Consider the following 16,332-nt stretch of genomic DNA (forward strand, 5'->3'; position numbering starts at 1 on the left):
TGGGGTGAGACGCAGGGGGGTAAGCAGCACCAGCACCAGAGAGAGACCATTGCTTACCTCCCCGCATCTCCCCCCAGTTCCGGCAGTACTTAGCATTCAGCTTACTCCAGGTATGGGTGGGGAGCAGGAGCCAACAGGGGCATGCGCTGTTTGGGCAACAGCAGGCTTGAGGGGATGGGAAAACTCTCTGTCTCTGGCCTGGCACTGCGGGGACAGAGAGCTCCCCTGTCCCGGTGCTGCTCAGCTCCTGACTCCTGCAGGGAGTCAGGAACGTCCCTACGTCTACTCCCTTCCCCTGCTGTTCCAGCATGCTGGGGCAAATAGGAGCAGGGCAAGGCTGCAGTAGTGTCTCAGACCTAGGCTCTGTTCCTGGTAAGTAGGGACGTGGGGGTGGAGGGACTGTAAGGCCAGGGAGGATTGTATGTGTGTGTGTGTATGGGGGGCGGGGACAGATTGTGGGTGGGTGGGGAGGAACTGTAGGGGTGTGGGGAAATGGATCGGGAAGGGGTGGGCCTCCCCACAGCAGCAGCAGCCATCAGAGCACTTAGGGCCAGCTTCTGGCAGAGGTCCCCGGTGGCGTGGCCCAGCTTTAGCCTTTTAACTCAGCCTGGGGCCATGCACCTTTGGGCAGGACTGGGCTGCTCTTGCTGTCACATGGGGCTCCCTGCACCGCATGCGAGAGCTGTACATGTTTGGGCCAGGCTGGGTCCTGCCTCCATGGAGCCGGCCCAACCTGATGGCACATGGGGCACTTGGAGAAAGGACCTGGCTCGGCCTCAGGGCACATGGCTCTTGTCTGTGGTGCCGGGGGCCCCAGCGGCCTGCTCCTGCCCAGATGCGGGGCACCAGAAGACATGACAGCAGTGCTGCACAAAGGCTGACTGAGAAGACATGGTCCACTAGCAGCTGGCCCAGAGGTGCAGGAGGCTTTGCTGCAGTGCCCATAACAGAGCTCAGGCAGCCGTCCAGTCCCAGTCTGGGTCTGGCAGGCATGCAGCTGTGGGGCTGCAGGTCCAAGGGGGTGGATGCTTTCACAGCTGGCAGCAGGTCACAGCCAGACAGAAGCCCCACTGCCAGCCTACTGCAGTGGGTAGAGGGTACAGGGGCCACTTTAGGTCAGGGCTGCTTCAGCAGTCCAGCTGGCAAAAGGGGCTAGTGTCCTCAGATACCAACTGGCTGGGCCTCAGAAGCCCCTGAGAGCAAGTAGCCCTGAGCTTCTCACCAGAGCAGCTTTTTATACTGCTGGGGCCAGCACAGGTAGTGGTTCCAGCCTCTGGCTCCCCCTGGCTGAAGATCTGGGAGGAGTTGGGCAGGGTCAGTTTGCCCCAAGTGGCACAACTTGCCTCATACCAGAGTGCATGTTCAGGCCTATGTGCTGAGGCACAAATCTCCATCCCAAATATGTGCCGCTGCTATCTGAGCTGCTGCAAGTGCACGTGCCTGTACGTTTGGACTCATAGCAGGGGCACCACAGAGACTCTCCCAATGCTAGAGCATCTCTCTGGAGGACTCAGCCTCTGGTTGCCTCAGGGCACAGCACGGGATTGTGCCCTGCGCTGCTTTTATTTGTGTGGGGGGGAGTTAATACCTGGATTTCCAGGTATCAAATTTAGAGCCCATGCTGCAAATATGCAGTGCAGGGAACATTTTTCCATTCCCAGCGTGCCTCTTGCAGTGTCTCAAACTGGTTTGAGATACTGCAACAGGTACACATGCGCTCATCTGGACGCGCCCTTAGTGTCTACCATAGCGTTTGTAGGATTTACATGGAGGTTATTGCTTTAGAGATTTTCTTAACTTTTCTTTTTGAATTTAGTAATACCTGTTATAACTGCCAAACAGAATCCCAACAATGTATTTCATAAGAAAATAAGTATGATTTGATAGGCAAAATGGCAATATTTATAAAATAATTTAGTTAAAGTATTGCATTAAAAATACAAATACTGTTTCAGCTGAAGTTCTTTTTAGAAAACGTCAGTTCAGAAGAAGAGGGCTATAGTTGCCTGACCAAAAGAGTATAATGGAAAATTGGCTCTTTTCTACTCATTTGAATACTTGTCTAATTTCTATTTTTCAACAAACTATTTTTGCACATAGTGTACTGGATCTCATTGGTATTTTTAAAGCCTTTTATCGTCTAAAATGCCATCTTATGTTTATATTTTGTCAGCCTCATTGGGGTCTATTTATGTCTGTCACTGATTGTGTGATCTTGGCAAGTCCTTTTTCTGCCTAAGGATCTAGTCTGTGTATTAAAAAATAAATGGTGATACATTTTGAAAGGCACTGGGTACCTGATCCCCAAAGGATATTAGCTGTTACAGTTGTCAGCTGCAGAACCGTGGCGCTCTGGCTTAATTTGTAGCAGGTTGTGCTTTTAGTTCTTTTGGCCCCTGGTTCAGTCCCTGTTGTGCCATTCGTAAAATGCCATCTGCAAAACACTTTAAAATCCATCACTCAAAATCACCATATATACACAACGAAATATAATTGATTTTAGAAGGTGTGTGCTGGTTAGAAATATAATCAGCACTTGTTAATTACCATGGATAAAAATCCAATTTGGTTAATAGAAGTCCCTTGTACAGAAGAGGATCCAGGGTCATCCTTGCCGTGGCAAGATCTTGGGCGAACTACTGACAATAACATGTCCTGAGCCATGGACCAGGCCTGTTAACATGCTACTAATAGACATGCTTAGCTAGAAGGATACAGGTGAGGTCCCGATGCTTTAGGATTAGAGCAAACTCATTGCATCTCATACTTGTAAGAAAACTTGCTCAGCATATTCTAATAATTTGGCTTTTGTTTGCCTCACATGAGTAGAACTCCCCAGAGTACATTCATGTGTTTGCTGTTTCTTTAGATCTTGGCCTCTTGAAGTACTTCATACAGGAATTACAGTTTGGTTGTTTCTTTTTTTTCCTACTGTTAAGAACCTTATAATTGGTGTAATACATTTAAGAGAACAGACATTTTGGGTATATATGGTTTGTGATACTGGTCTTAAAGGATATACAGCATTGTCTAAGCATAAGTGGTAAGCACAACCACCAAATGTATAAGATGAATTTCTTGGATTTAGAGGTAAAAAAAGTCTAACTATAGATTTTGCTCTGGTCTGCAAAATAAAATTGGTAAAGAGAAATTAGCATTAGTCCTGATCAAAATGAACAAAGCAACCCACATTTAAATTATTTTATATGTTATCTTCTGTAAGCTCCCATTCTGACATAAAGTTACAGGGTATTGGCATAATCTGGATTCAAACACGTAGTAAATGTGCCATGATTTTCTAAACCAAATCAGATTTCACAGTCTCCACTTACTCGTATTTCACTGTGTCCTGCTGAGCTCCCAGAATAGGATGGTGAGGTCTCCATGACATACATTTTTTTTTTAGTTTTGATATTTCATTTTCAATCATAAGCAGTGGTTCTGTGCAGACATATAGCAAACATTTTTTTAATATGCTGGTTAGCTCAGGTGCAGAATGAAGGAGTTCCTTTACAACTAGAAGTCTTAATATTTCTATTTATACTATTAGTGCAGGCTGCAAAGAAGTTATACTCTTACCAACAGAACAAAAACTCTGTAGCGAACTGTGGGAGCTCTGCTATATGTAGTATATTTTAGTATAAGTTTTTAAATGTAAATTTTCCTACATAATTTATGCTGTACAAGGGTATATTTGGTAGCCATGTTGTTCTGAGACAAATAGACATATAAAAATCTAGAACTCTTGGTTCAGAAATGATACCTTTTATCAGACCAACTAGGTCTAAAAAATAAAAGGTATCATTTCTGAACCAAGAATTCTAGATTTTTGCATTTCTTTTGGTCTTAGAACAACACAGCTACCAAATACATCCCTGAAACATGGAAGGTGCTGAATTTAAATCGATTTTGGATTTTAAACTTCATTGCAGAATGACAAGAAAGATTTTTAAACCTCCCTGCTTGCCATCTGACACTCCAGGGAAGGAATCCTACCTGATCTATACAACAAAGAGCAACTCAGAGCAGCTCACAGAGATGCTCTCATGGACCCAGAGGGACAGATTTTCCATCTCCAACTCCCTCTGTGCAAACAGGAAGTTTATTTCCTACCTATGGGGACTTTTAAGCATCTCTAATTTTCCCAGAGCCTGATGAAGGGTGTTTGATGATTTTTTCTGCAAGCTTTGGGGCTCAAAGTGCCCCAAGGGATAACAAGGACCAATGGTCACAGACTCCTCCGTGACCTTTTTAGGCTGGACATAAGGAAAAACTTCTTTCCTGTCCGAGCCCCCAAGGCCTGGAATAGACTCCCTCCAGAAGTGGTGCAAGGACCTACTCTGGACTCTTTCAAGAAACATTTGGATGCTTATCTTGCTGGGATCCTTTGACCCTAGCTGACTTTCTGCCCTTGGGGTAGAGGGTTGGACTTGATGATCTTCAAGGTCCTTTCCAGCCCTAATGTCTATGAAATCTATGAAATATGAAATCTATGAAAAAGATATTTTTTTTGCAATTTCCTAGTTGGTCTAATAAAAGGTATCATTTCTGAACCAAGAGCTCTAGATTTTTGCTGTACAACACATTTATGAGAGAGAAGTACATTTTGTATTTGGTCCTTATTCTGCTGTTTTAATTCAGAAGAAGAGAAGTAGTAATAGAAATAATCATTCAAACAAACACCAAAACATACTTACCCATTTTGTTATTTCTATTCTTGATAATTGCAAATAGGTTCTCAACAGTGCTGTATCTGCTGAATTCTAGCTACTTTCTTCTTTCTGCCAGTTTTCTAAGTCCTTGCTCTACCATTTCTCTGTCAGGTCAGGGATCTCTTTTCTAATTCATGTCAAACAAGCGTTGCTTTCAAAAGTTTCCTGAAAGGGGGTAGCCCTGACAGAAGTAAATGTACACCTTATTAAAGGGACCAAGCTTATGAACACGCTATTTTTCTTTCCTCTGAAAGCTACAACTTGCACAATGCCTTATTACATTTAACTACTGTTAACAGCATTGTGAGTTCCTTTGCCCACAATTCTTGTAGTACAAACTGTTCCTGGCACCTTATATATTTGTGGATATAAATTTATTACCCTGAATATGTAGGTATTACATTTTACTTTTGTAACAGCATTTTAAAGCTAATATCTTCCATTGATATTATAATTATGAAAGAAAAAAAGCATGTTTTCTTTTTGTATGGCATGACCATGATCCTACTGATACAGGGAACAGCTGACTAATTTCCTTCCAGGTGCTTTCACTTTTCTTAAACTTCAAGCAAAACTTCACCAGACTGAAATAAAGCTATTGGGAGTAGTGAGGAATCTCAGGCTCTCTGGTTTGCATACATGGCACATCTTACGCAAACAAATGAAGCCTAAGATTATTATGATGTTTGGAGAATTCCTGATAAGTTTTAAGCTGGTATTCTTACAAATGAGTGCTATACATTTCTGTACTGTACAAGAATATATTCTTGGGCAAGGAGATTATCAGCAATGTGTGAAGTCGAAGTCAAATCCTGCTTTTGTTATTAATGAGGAAGATAAAAGATTATCTTAGCTGAATCTGTTTCTAAAGCTTCTGGTAAGTTTGTTTATATTTACTTTTTCTTATTTAGCTAAATTCCAAAATGTTACTAACAGAAGGAATTGCATGTGATCATTGAACAAGTAATTCGTTCTTATGGATTAGATACTAGCAAATAGATTAAAAATGGTGACATTATATTATACTCTTTAGTAAAAGCAGTGGCATCATTAAATTTTATATACTACCACTACTGGTAATACATAGATGGTTTTAGGGGGTATCTTGAGACCAGGTTTCTCTTCTTTGTTTAAACTGCTTCATTGTGAATGTCAGGAAGATCATAAAGCTTAACACCTGCTCTTGTTTGATAACTTTTAATTAGAAGCAGCTGTTTGGTAGTCAGCTTAATTATACTGCTTAGTTTTGGTGTTAGCAGTATATAGAGCAAGCTACAGTATGGTTTGGACATGGCTCCTTTTTAAAGTGTGGTACTTACTGCCTCTTAGCTAGTCTTCTGGCAAGACATCCTGCTACTGGGTAATGTACAGAAGTGTCCTTCTGAAACTAGAAAAAAAAGATGTATTGCTTTTGACAGGAGCATGTGCTTGTAAGATGTTTTAGATGTTTTTAAGGTCATAGATTAAACTGTGGTTTTGATGAGCTGTAGGTCTAATTACTATGCTAAATGAAAAGTAGATGATAGTGTTTTATATGAACACATCTGTTAAGAGGGGATTCCAGAAAAAATAATTTTGGAGTACAGCTTCGAATTATGTCAAGGCTTCATGTTGTATACTGTAGCATTCTTACAGCTAAAGAGAAAGTTGTGTCCCAGTCTTCAAGGATTTATACTATAGCTCAGAAACTAAAGTTTTAAAACAAAATTCAGGGGGAGACTGGCTATTATATCTTCTAGAGAAGGTGGCATTTTAGTGGAATGAAAAGTTTGAAGAAAACATGGTATGAAAGAACAGGAGTGAAAATATTTGTTTAGGGTTTTCAGAATTATAATTCTTTATTTTTATTTAATAGAGAGAGAGACAATAAGGATTAAACTTTTTTTTTCTAACCTGTTACCAAATAATTCACTCCACAGAGGATGCTGTGCAGTGCATTGCTTATTCAGCTCTGATCTTACAAAGGCTTACAGATGCCTAACTCTAAGGGGCTTGTAAGTAGTTGATGGAATTGCTTAGTACTGGATTTGTAAAGTATTTCGGTGTCTTTCCTCTTGAAATCAATGTTTGCTAAATGCCTTTTAAGATTCTGGCATTCAGTTTAGGAAAACCTTTGCAGGATTAGTGTGTAATATTGGCCTTGTTTTATACTTTTCTTTTAAAAAGTTATTTATCACAAAAAAAGTTCTTAACATCTTTATTGCTTATAGAAAATAGCCTTATTTTTTCTTCTTTCAGCTGAAGTCAGCGAAAGAGTTGCTATAGGCTATAGTGGGAACACAATTAGACCTGCAGGCCTTTTTCAATCAAAACTTAAATATGAACATGGCTTCACTCAGATCAATAGTTCTAATAGACTTTACATAAGGAAAGGTGAGTATGTGCTTGAGTACTTGTAGGATGGGGGCTTCAATAACTAGGTCAAATTCTCTTCTCCATTATAGCTCAAACCCACTGTTAAAAGTGGGACTTTATTAGCGTAAATGAGAGAAACATAAGTTATTGTCAGAGTTGAATATCCTTCCTTTCTTGGAGAAAACAAACAAAATGCCTTTGGACTCCATTCTGTTTAGTTTCTGAGAATATATATGAGGTCTATATAAACCTATGTTCTCATGTACGTTAAGTGTCAGGCTTATAATATATGAAAATTATGGGTGAATAGAGGTGGTGTATAGGATTGGGGTTGTAGTTGCTCAAGATATACTCCTTCACTTCCTCCTCAATCTTTTTGTGTGTGTGTAAGCTCCATGTTATGGCTTTTGGTCAAGCTCTGTATTTTGGGTAGGAAGCTCTTTTGTCCAGAAAACTGTCAAACAACCAAGCAAAATCCGTTCTTTGGATAAAAAACAAATGAACCATGATTGGCCAGTTCAGCAATAAAATCATCCCACTTATGCATAAAGGGAGAACAGATAACTTTATAATAATTGAGTGTATTCTCGATCTTGCTCTGTTCATATAATATAGACAAATATTTTTGTCACTAGGTGGCACTCTTGAATGAGGATTGTCTTTTATTCCCTGGCTGGTTTCTCATTCACAAACAATCCTTCCTAATTTGTTATTTTCACTGGTTCTTTTATAATGCTGTAATAAAATAAAGCAGAGGGGAAGACCTTTATTTTAAATTGATAATGGGGGATATTTATTTATTTATTTATTTATTTGTTTATTTTAGAGCTTTGTAACAGACTTTTAAGTAAATCCAGTTTTGAACAGTCACAAGAGAGAAATGATGTGAAAATTGTAAAAACACAGAAAATATTGTTTAGCTTGAGCAATTTACCAAGCTACCTTTGCTTCTAGTGTTCTGAGCAATAAAGGAGCAGTACAAATTAGGATTTTTTTGGTTGTGTTTTGGGTGTTGTTTTTGTATTTTGGACTAGATAGTCATTTCACTTAAGTACTTTACTACAGTCTGTCTTGGATTTGATATATTCGGTAGTCTTCACTCACTAAACTGTTCTGTTAGCAGTTAACATGTTGCACCCCATAAGAAACTGTTTCAGCCATGTTCATGGATGTACTGTGTTTTGAAGTTTTCTGCACTGGCCAATTCCAATTACAGAATCCAGCTATAGAAAAAGCAAAACTGGGTCCATTGGACCATGAGGAGGAAGACGTGGCTCCCTTTTAAAATGTAGTACTTCAAAGGTATCATTCTGGAACCAAGAGCTCTACTTTTTTGTATGTCTTCTTGTCTCAGACCAACACAGCTACCAAGTACACTCCTGATTCTTTGATTAGACCAACTGGGAAATCGCAAGAAACTTGTTTTGCAATTTTGCAGTTGGTCTAATAAAAGGTATCATTTTGGAACCAAGAGTTCTAGTTTTTTGATATGTCTTTTAAGAAACTACTACATCCTCAAAGCTGAAGATGAAGGAAAATAAGTGAACTGAGAAAAGCTGATGAAAGAGGGAATACAACACGATACTGAGATGTTGCTTTGCATCCATATTGCACAAGATTTGCCTTTTGCCCAATATTGAAGCCTTACATAGTATTTTTCAGAGACCTATTTAGACTGTCGGGGAAGGAGTTATATAGATGAAGTTTCCTTGCAATCAGCCTGACCTGGATTAAGCCTCGTAAAGGAGAGCAGAGGACCTTGGCAAACTCGATTGCCTTGGAGGAATATAGGAGAAAGACAGTCACTTCTGTACTTCAGGCCCAGATTACTAAGATCTTTATATACCATAGAGAAACCTTGAACTGAATGATTTCTGTCCTGAAATCAGTGTGGAAAATGGATAATGGTTATTATTGATTCTATTACAAATAGGTAGCAAAGGGGAGCTTTTGTTGAAGAAACATTGCCATTTGTGGCTAAAATGTCAGAAGATGGAGGGTTTAAGTACTTAATTCTCTCTTCTGCTTTGCATTGCAGAAGATAGAAGAAAGTAGTTTAAAAATGTTAGAAAGACTCTGTTGTAGTAGTAAGATTGCCTACCTTGCAGGCTCCTGCAGACCTCTGAACTTGTAGGAGGTTCTTGAGCTGCAGTGTGGCTGGGACTTGAGATGGTGGAAAATATTGGATCAAGAGGGAATTGTGGGCCTTCATGCTGCCTGATTTCACAGCATCCCTCACAAACTAGATAGATTTCCAAGTGGCATTAATTCTGCTTACAAGTTTTCTGCCCTGAAGAGTAGGAGAGTAAAGTGCAACTGTGTGGGAGGAGCCAAAGGAGCACATACTATAACCTCTAGTTTGGAAGGCATTTTGGATCATTCACAAGAATTGGTTTCTTTTACAGTGATTATGTGTGGTTTTCATTCTTTTAAATAAATACCTGGCAGAAGATGCTGGGGCTATCTATGTACCCTTACATTAATTTAAGAATTGTTTGTTTGTAAAAAGTAATTTTCCCCACATTATTCTATCTGGTTGGTTTTGAAAGTCTAACACAGGGCTGCCCAGCTTGCAGGTTAACATATAGCTCCCACTGCTCTGGCTGCTGCTGTTGCCCCCAGGGTTTCCAGGGTCCCCCTCCCTCCTCTGTTTTCTGCTTTCTGCCCTGACCCTTGGTGGTGGGCTGGGTGGAGTGGTATGTGAGTCCCAGGGAGTCTGTAGAGTCCCTGCACAATGGAGGGAGTGTGCGCGTGCTGAATGGATGTGGAAGAAAGACTGGCAATGCAGTGGGGGTCGTGATCCATACAGTGTGTGGCCCCTGGCCATTCTGAAGTTGGACAGCCCTGATCTAACACATGCTTGTATCTCATTTTTCAATATAGCCTTTTCCCCCTATGGAATTTAAGATTACTTTTCTGAGGGGGGTTGTTAACAACAACGAACAAAGTGGCCTTGCTTTTGTAAAAGTACAAGTTCTGCTATAAATCACAGAAGCAGCTTTTGCCCTCCTTTTAGTCTAAAAATTAATAAACTAATCAAAATAATATCACACTAATGGCACAGCATTATGTAAAATGTATCCAAAATATGGGTGCAGGATTTTGTGATGCAGCACCAGAACAGGATATATTGTTATAAGGTAGTAAAAAACCTGCAGATACATGAACCAGGTGAGAATAAAAATGCCAATTTCTCTCTTGGTTTGCAATACTGAGACTTTTTTGGCCTGATTTACTACATATTCAAATATGTTTGGCAATGTTTCTAAAAACACTGTTTTACTATACTTAGCCTCTACAGTACTGGACTATGTCTTTAATACAGGAAGCCCCTCTGGGATTCTGTAATGTGCTAAAAAAGATCGTGTCTTAAACTCCTGAAAATAAATAACATAAAACTGCTCTGAATAAATATGAGTTAAGCAAACAGAAACCTGTATTGTGTGTTTGTATTCTGTATGCACAGTGTGGTTTTTATTTGTGTGCACCTACTCACACATGCATTTTAACTTTTTTCTGTATAAAACTGAATTCCATATAGAATAGCTCCTCCTCCATGCTTGGATCTGCTCGTTCTTATCTGAGGTATGTCATGCACCTCTGGAACACTGTATACCTCTTTTTCCCACTCCCTTTGAAACCCACTATTCTGTTTAATAATTTAATTGATTTACTCTCCTAGAATGTCAATATACCGTAGAATCCTAAGTTGTGTATGTGGATGCATGTATCCATAGTCTGGACCACCTCTTCAAGGGGTCCTTTCCCATTTCCATAAAATTAAGGAATAGCTATACTGGAATCTCTAGGACCTGTAAGAGACTTACAGAACATCTTGCCCAGGAGGGACTCTAATGCTGGTATGTATTTTGCCTAAAAAGCATCTTGTTCAGATCTTTCAACAAGCACAGCACTCTTGAGGATGAAGACTAGCTTGAACAGGAAGAATTATCGTTGCATGGCATTTTCCCCCCCAGATGAGGCAGCTGTACTAGGCTCTACTTCATATACCAACAACTTTAAAACCTTAAGGAATTAAGGAGGCAGATAGCAGAAGCAATGTAAAGTGCTCTAAAGGAAATGCATGGAACCCCCCACTAGTTAGTGGATATTCTTACAATTCTGTGTCCAGAAAAACTGTGCTTCTTAGTAATGAAGTGCTTTTAGAATATGAAGGCCATATAGCACACTCCTATCTACATTGTGTCTTTTCTTTGTTTTCTTTGGAAAAAGAGCATTCTATTTGGGGACCCGGTTAAAAACATCTTTAACAAATGACTGGGTATCTCTGGAGGGAAACAACTAGGAAAAAAGCAATAGATAATTTCAAATTAACAAGCTCTCATGGTGAAATTAGTTTTTTATCAGTAACCAAATTAGGAATTTAGGGAACAAGAACATTTTTTTTTGCCAAGGTGTTTCTTACAAAAAGCCAAGGTGTGTTACTAGATGCATCCAGTAACATCTTATAGACTATGATGACTGTTGTTTGTGAGATTTACCTTCTGTAGCTGCAATAACGCCAAAAAAAATGCATATGGTGGTTGAGGGATTAAGGGCAAAGTCTTTACAGAGACAAGTAGGATTTGTTTTTGTTAAAGCTAGCAGAGAGAAGATTTGAAAAGGCCTTTGCTTCAAGAGTAAGTCCTAGAATAAGGTTCTCCTTGAGTCCCGATCTATGTAGTTGGTCCAGTAAAAGGTACTGTCAAACAAATCCTGCTTCTTATACATTCCCTGGACCCAAGAACCATATTTTTTTCAGAGACATGCATCCAAAATATGCAAGATTTCCTATTAACACAAACCATTAGTAATAAAGAGTGCTGCCCTTGAGCCTCTCAGCAGCACTATGAGTGTTTACATCCTATCTACATTATCCAGGTCCAGTTAGTCAAAGAGGTTGAAAACTGATTAAAACCCCCCCCCCAACTCCTCCATCTATTTGCTGCACCTTTGCTCTCATCTTAAGTGAAGAAACGTCCATTTTAATGTTTATCCAGATGATAATGTTTAGAGCAAAACAGAATGGCAAAAGCTTACTTACCTTACAGTAGGCACATCTACACATGCATTAAGGTGCTTTTTCTAATGCACATTAAATTTAGTACATCCAGTATGAGGTACTAAAGAAATGTGCATTAGGTTGCCTTAACACGCAGTAATGATTTTTAAGTCTACTGCACATTAAGTGTCACTATTTTACTGTGCATTTGTGTAATTGCACAGTTTTTTTTTTTTTAATGTGATGATTCAATGCACAGTAAAATAGGTTACTGTGCATTTAAAGTGCCCGTGTAGACAAGCTCATAAGATTCCAAACCTGTCTGATCAGTTGAGTCCTTGGATATCAGTCTTCTGGGTCCTAGGGTGTTATGCATCTGTGATGTCTCATGCAAGAGGTCACCTTTGATATACCAGCCACACCTGCAGTAATTTTATATTCTTGCCAGAGAAAATTGGAGATTGTTCGTGTGAAGCCTGAAAAAACAGAGATAATTTGTATACTAGTTCCCTTATGTTCTGCTATTTAATTGAAAACAAATCATGGATATATCATTAATAGGATTTGGAACTCAGTACTGTAACTAAAGTGGAGTGAGTATAGCAAAAGCCCTTGACAGAGGGAGTGCCCACAAGATCCCCTCAGCTTAACTGCTCTGCTTAGTGTTTTCCAAATCTGTTGGGCACCCTGGCACCTCTAATGGTCTCTTCTATGTGCTTCTCTGTCCCCACATCACTCTGCAGCCCTATATTAGTTTTAACTCTCTCTGCATCCACCTTCTGCAGTGCCCTAACTGCTCCATTAGCTAGTTGCCCTCATAGCTGAATTTGGCTCAGTAAATTGTCTTTTAGCATAAGTTTCAGCAGTGAGCAGGGCAGGTTGGGCTCTGTGGAGGGGAGTAGGAGGAGACAGACCTACTGCTGGAGGAGGTGGAGGGGACCATTTCAAGAGTGCTCAAAGTGTGGTGAAAGACTGGCTCAGAGGACAAACCAGCAAGCAGAGGGGGCCAGTTGGTGGGTGTAAAGAGGGTTCACCAGGTTTCCCCAGGGCACACATCTTATTAGTTACACCTCTGTGGAACCCACATGGATAGCCTGGCAGCACAAGACAAACACTTGGACTCATGAACAATGCATTCGAACATTTCTTACTCTAAATTCAGACTCCACCCATACAAATTGTTGAACTTGACAACATTATACTACAAACACAAATAGTGGGAAGCATGGTTTAGTACAACTATGTCCCAAAATAATCAAACTTTGCAATTAGTGCACATATCATCTGCTCATAATATCACAAGACATCTCTCCTGACCATATTGGCCGATAGTGCTCAAGGTATCGAGTGAAACTCTGACTTGGCGATGCAGTGAATTTTGTAGTGGTTTATCAATCTATGGACAAGGAAAGCATACAGGAAATGCCAATGTTCTTGCTCCATGGATTGTCAGAGTTGTCTAGTGATAGTTTTCTGTTTTAGTGATCAGGTCGGTTAGGTGACTTTTTTTTTTTCCCCTTAGAACTCACAATAACAAAATTGGCAGAAATATGTTGCTGTAGCTTTGTCTTGGCATATTAAACTGTTGGCAAGACTGCTTTGGTTCCTACAGCTGCTCTAGTTGTTTTCCAGTTCCTCTATTTTTTTCAGATTAGACATCTTGACTTGGGACAGATGTCTCTGTCATCTTTCCTTGTATTACATCACATGGCTTTTGAATAGATGTCCACATTGTGTTCAGTCATTCTGAACCAACAGGAGAAAATTTCCAAAAATCTTTTCTGTCAAACTGGAAAATTAGTATGGTATAGTATTAAGAGTGGATCCTGTGTACTTTGTAGTCATGGATGCTGGATAGCTTCTGCCTTTCCCTCCACTCATCACTAGACAGTTGAACTGTATTCTCCTAGGTGATAGAGAGAAATTACACACAAATTGTTATAATTGATCGAAAATCCAGTTCAAGTCAACAACAGAAGTTCAGTGCATGTAAGTTGCTTTCAAACTGGTTTAAGATGAAGCTGGATGGATGTACTATCAGACATAACTGGTATATAGGTTAAATTGGTTTATTAAACTTCTGTCTTATGTTCCCTCCAGATACAAGTTAACTCACAGTCCCAGGGCATCCTAGGATGCTTTGCACCACCCCTACAAACTACCCCTCCCCCTTGCAGGGTGGGTGGGCTAACCGTGGCCCAAGCTGTTTGCTCCAGCCAAGCAGGGAGATGTGCTTTAGCATCCCCTGGCTTCTGCTCTGGGCTACCGCAGCCACTGTAGGATGCATTTCCAGAGCAAAATTGAATGTCTGTTCACTTCCTTATTGGTTCAGTCTATGCAGCTTAGATTAGCCTGTGAAGATTGAATTGATTCAGCCTTGAGCTTTTTTTACTGTACTTAGCCCTACAGAGTCACACTGAGCTCTCTAAAAAGGCTTGTGAGAGTTTTATCTTCAGGGACTCAAGCTGTTCAGATGATCTTACTGTTTTCTGAGAAGATGGAAGGTGATGCATTTTCTATTTAGAGACTCTCAAAGTGAACCTCTTGATGTATTACAAATTATCTAAGACGCACTGACACCAGGCAGTATTGGGGCACCTTCAGTTAGCTTATGTATGTTTTCAGTTTCCCTCCAAAACATATCTGTCTTTAAAATATGCAAGTTAGTAATGTGATATTCTATAAAGATACTCTAAATTAGCACTACCACTTACTGTGCTGCTTGGGAGTAATGCAGAGTGAAACCTAGATGGGAACAAACACCAGGGCCTAGGGACGGATATTAAAAACACTGAGCCTGAATTGATTCCTTCTTTGCAGGTTAGTCTAACCTGCATAGATGGAACTGATTTGCAAGTGAATAAACATTCACTGTTGATTCCAGAAATGCAGGCACACGCCTCCAGTGGCTAAGGCTAGAAGCCAGGGGGCACTAGAGGGAGCCTTCCCTTCCCTTCCCTTCTGCAGCAGCTGCGAGGCTGGAGGGAAGCTGACTTGGGGGGTGTGGCCAGGCCCTCTTCCACTGCAGGCTGCAAAATATGGTTGGGGGAAGGATTTAAACCCCTATCCTGGCCTGTGGGGAGGGGAGAGGGGAAACAGCCCTTGCCAGGCTTGTCCATGACGGGGAGGGGCAGGGCTGGGCAGCACCTGGGGCAAAGTGGAGCAGAGAGGGAGATTAAACTCCCGTCTCCCCTGTCAGGCATGGGCACAGGGACCCCAGCCAGGGTCTGCCTGGCTTTCTCCTCTGTGGCCTGCTTACACACAGTGTGGGGAGCCTGGCCAGAGCTGGCTGGCATGGCCCTACCATCACCCCAGGGTTGAGAGTGGGGCTAGGGCTGTAGCTGGAGCCGAGCTGTCCCGGTCCATGGGCACTGCTGAGGGTGGGTGCAGAGGGGCCCTTTCCAATGGGCTGCGACCTGGGCTGGGGCTGTGAGAACTGTGTGGCCGCGCTGCTCCTGGCTTCCTATGCCCAGGCTGGACACAGCTGTAATAGTTGCAGCTGACTAGGAAGGGCCTGACGGCCAACTCTGGCTCCATGACAGCCCAGCCTGATGGCATGGGTGGTGGCTGGCTGGGCAGCAGTGTAGAGGCCATGCCACTGCAGCTGCAGGCAAGCACCTTGGCAGCCAGACTGACTACACTTGTGCCTGCCTGGGCCAGTTTGGAGGTGCCAGTGGGCCTGGCAGCAGCCTGCTACAGTGGCTCATGTGCCTGCAGTTGCCATCACTGCTGTGCCCCTTGTCCAGCCCATCAGCTGGTAGCTAATTCAACAGTGATCTTCATACCTTTTTGTATGAAGTGTTTTGATACCTAGGGTGTATGCAGAAAGCAAGCAGATATATCTAGCAAACATTCTGTTGTCACAGGTGCTTGGACAACCTCCAGTGGAGTAGACAAAGGACAACACACTTCACTCTCTAGTGCTGGTGCAAGTAACATTATTAGATTTATTTCTGAATATTCTTGCTTTTTATCTGCTCCATACGAATGTGGCTATAAACATCTGGGGGACATGGTTCATATGCACGAAGTTTTGAACAACTAAAATTGATGAGATAAGTGCTATGATGATGATAATGCATATTATAGGCCTGTGCAAATAGGGAAGTTATTCAATTTGGATTTGAATTTGGCTGATTTGGAGGACAGTGATTCGATTTGGATCACTGTCCTGAATCAATTCAGCTGAATTGGCTTCAGAAGATTCAGCGCTGATTTGGTGATTTGGATTGGTTGGGGAGAGACGGGCACAGCTGAGTGGCT

At 41.4% G+C, this 16,332-nt stretch overlaps 1 protein-coding gene and 1 long non-coding RNA gene across 4 annotated transcripts in view; both read left to right on the top strand.

The window, feature by feature from the left end:
* LOC102387461 (ERC protein 2) overlaps positions 1–16,332 on the top strand; it is a 500,449-nt gene that overhangs the window by 177,208 nt on the left and 306,909 nt on the right. The gene's annotated exons all lie outside the window — the stretch shown is intronic.
* The window catches only part of LOC102386279, a 23,107-nt gene continuing 12,174 nt past the window's right edge, over positions 5,400–16,332 (top strand). The window contains exons 1-2 of one of the 3 annotated variants that reach the window (XR_324588.1): positions 5,970–6,072; positions 6,632–6,706. This is a non-coding gene — a long non-coding RNA (uncharacterized LOC102386279). Of the gene's footprint in view, positions 5,590–5,969; positions 6,073–6,631; positions 6,707–16,332 lie in introns of those variants that run through there. The other 2 variants (XR_324587.1, XR_324586.1) reach the window with 2 other exon arrangements.

The sequence above is a fragment of the Alligator sinensis genome, unplaced genomic scaffold, assembly GCF_000455745.1.
Source record: "Alligator sinensis unplaced genomic scaffold, ASM45574v1 scaffold1308_1, whole genome shotgun sequence".
NCBI classification, from domain to species: Eukaryota; Metazoa; Chordata; order Crocodylia; family Alligatoridae; genus Alligator; species Alligator sinensis.